Source organism: Pituophis catenifer, unplaced genomic scaffold, assembly GCF_029215685.1.
Source record: "Pituophis catenifer annectens isolate HBS135680 unplaced genomic scaffold, rPitCat1.0.hap2 SCAF_9, whole genome shotgun sequence".
NCBI lineage: Eukaryota > Metazoa > Chordata > Lepidosauria > Squamata > Colubridae > Pituophis > Pituophis catenifer.
The window spans coordinates 5,014,630-5,018,052 of record NW_027256889.1 but is presented as its reverse complement, the minus strand read 5'-3'; positions in this window follow the sequence as shown (position 1 = coordinate 5,018,052).

Below are 3,423 nucleotides of genomic sequence, written 5' to 3'. Positions count from 1 at the left end.
CTGATGTTCACGTTCTAAGGTTGCCAAGTTCGAAAAACAACAGTATCTTACAAGATACTGTGTCCAGTATCTGTAGGATACAGCTAAAAAAAGTTAAGATGGCAATTCGGGGTGTAAGGAGATTATCTAAATCTATCATCCCAGATTTATGCGTTCAAACAACTAAAATTTTGGCTTGCATAACCTGTCTTATCTAGCTGGAGCCCCTCGTGGGAAAATGGTTTTAAGTATCCTGTGATTTAAACTGTGAATACCTGACCAAACACTACAAACTTTAAAAGGACGCTAAACTTTTGTTAAACGTATCCGTGCCTTTAATAAAACAAGCGATGTATTATTAATGCATTGGTTAACAAACTAAACTGCTACAGGCACCCCTACCCACAATGGGGCAGCCTATTTCAGCTCGGCAGGATAACTGTATTCACTGAAGACTCTTGAAAGATGAATAGTATATATTAATTAACATAAGTTTAAGCAAAGGAAGAACGGTGGCTCAGTGGTTAAGACGCTGGGATTGTCGGCTGGAAAGCCGGCAGCCTGGGTTCAAGACCCGAATAGAATCCTTGCTCCAATTTAGGCCGACCTAGCAGTTCGAAAGCATTGCAAGTAAATGAATAGGTACCACTTCGGTGGGAAGGTGCTCCGTGATGTCATGCTGGCCACATGACCATGGAAATTTCTTTGGACACTGCTGGCTCAGTGGCTTTGAAATGGAGATGAGCATTGCCCCCTAAAGTTGGCAATGACCAGCGGAATAAAATCTGCAGGGATTCCTAAACAAGGGGAAACAATCTTCGCCACAGTGGCACAGTGGTTAGAGTGCAGTACTGCAGGCTACTTCTGCTGACTGCTGGCTGACTGCAATTTGGCAGTTCAAATCTCACCAGGCTCAAGGTTGACTCAGCCTTCCATCCTTCTGAGGTGGGTAAAATGAGGAGCCAAATTGTTGGGGGCAATAGCCTGACTCTGTAAACCACTTAGAAAGGGCTGTAAAGCACTGTGAAGCGGTATATAAGTCTAAGTGCTTATTGCTCTTCCTTTTCCCTTCCTTCCTTCCTTCCTTCCTTCCTTTCCTTCCTTCCTTCCTTCCTTCCTTCCTTCCTTCCTTCCTTCCTTCCTTCCTTCCCTCCTTCCTTGACTCTTCCTTCTTTCCCTCCTTGACTCTTCCTTCCTTCCTTCCTTCCTCCCTCCCTCCCTCCCTCCCTCCCTCCCTCCCTCCCTCCCTTCTGTGGTGCACAATGGTCAAAATGCAGTATTACAGGATTACTCTGCCCATTGCCAGGAGTTCGATCCTGACTGGCTCAAGGTTGACTCAGCCTTCCATCCTTCTGAGGGTAAAATGAGGACCCCGATTGTTGGGGGCAATAGGCTGACTCTGTAAACCGCTTAGAGAGGGCTGTAAAAGCACTGTGAAGCGGTATATAAGTCGAAGGGCTACTGCTACTGCTGTTAGGTAGTTCTGTTTTATCAATGGTGGGTTGTAGAATACCTGCTAAAAATTGACCTTGTAGAATGGGAAATGTTGCTAGGAACTGAAGCTTGAACAAGCGTTTCTCAACCTCAGCCCAACTTGTAAGATCTGTGGATTTCAGCTCCCAGAATTCCCAATTCGACGTTTGGATAGACAAAGCAGCTCTAATACAGGTTTAGGACCATAATTGAGGCCAGAAGGCCTGCTTCAGTGATGCGCAGAGGACAGGAGATGAGCACAGAAGAATGAGATGAAGGCAAGGACATATCAGAAGCAATATAGAATTCAAACTGACAAGTCAAATTTAGCAAAAAACGTAGCCTTGGTTTGAGGGTATTTATAGCTTGGATTCTTCAGGGGGAAAAAAATGTGGGAGAATGGCATACAGCCCTGCCAGAATCTGCATCCTTTTGAAATCATTCCTGAGAAGGGAAAGAAAGTTGTGCGTTATACAACACCGTTGTTGCATCTGATGGGTTGAACTCTGGATTACAATCCCAGGACTAAGCAAAAAATAATTGCAGAGACCGGAGGGCATTTAAAGAAAATCTAATTCGGAATGAACTCTGAAAAAATCCAGCCAATACATCAATTTAATTTTCAATATTTCAGGTTGAAATGACACTCATTGGTTTAAAGGGGGTTTGGAAGCAGAGAAGTGGATTTAAAAGAATTTAAAATAACCCGTTGATACAATTTAGACTACGTGAGAGTACCAATGTTTCAATATTTGGGGGAAGGTCTGACAATCGACTGTACTCCAAAACATGAGATGTCTATTTTTAATTCTGAACTTTACTTCAAGTCATTGACCCACTTGTGCTGGTTATAAGGACCAAGTTTTGAAATCAAGGTTTATTTGATCCAAAGGGGAAAGGTGAGCTTACTACAAGCCAATGTTTCTTTTACTTATAGCTACTTCTGTGCAGCATGTCAGTGTTTCAACGCTGGCATAGAGAGCAGAGGAGAGCGAGAGATAAACTCTGAAACTTTTGCCTGCTAAATCCCTTTGAAGTCTGGTTGTCGTGGAAATGAGGGGAGGGGGCACATTCCTGGGAAATGACGAGAAAAAGAAGTCTGAAGAATGACTTGGAAGATAGCCAATGAGAAGCAGAGATTTGGGGATCGGAAAGGGAGGGATTGGGGGGCAAAAGGTCAGTCTTGTCCGTGCGGAGTCATGATCCGGTGGCTGTGCTCAATTAAAGAAAGATTTCCTTAAAGATTGACAGTTTGGAAATTCATTTAATTTTGAGATAGCATCGTAGTCTGACACAGCATTTCTGCTAGCAAATTGTCCAGTTACTGAAAGAAGCCAGCTCTAAGAACTGACAGTTTTCTGCTGGTTTTATTTAAAAGGGTGTTGATTTAATGCTCAGTATCTCATCTCTGCCTTTATTTCGTATTTCAAAAATTAAGGCAACTTTCTGCAGCAAGGGCTTTTAATATCCATTGTAGTTTGATATCCCTTAGGAGTGTAAATAGAATGAGGTTAACTTAAGTTTTATATCTCTGTAGTCTTGAGTTAACGTTGTTGTGTTGTTGTCTTTTAAAGTACAAGAAACCTGCCGGAATGGAATGGAGTGGAATGGAATGGAATGGAATGGAATGGAGTGGAGTGGAGTGGAGTGGAGTGGAGTGGAGTGGAGTGAGTAGAGTAGAGTAGAGTAGAGTAGAGTAGAGTAGAGTAGAGTAGAGTAGAAGTAGAATAGAATAGAATAGAATAGAATAGAATAGAATAGAATAGAATAGAATAGAATAGAATAGAAGAATAGAACAGAACAGAACAGAACAGAATATAGAGTGGAGTGGAGTGGAGTGGAGTGGAGTGAGTGAGTGGAGTGGAATGGAATAGAATAGAATAGAATAGAATAGAATAGAATAGAATAGAATAGAATAGAATAGATAGAATAGAATATAGAGTGGAGTGGAGTGGAGTGGAGGTGGACGCG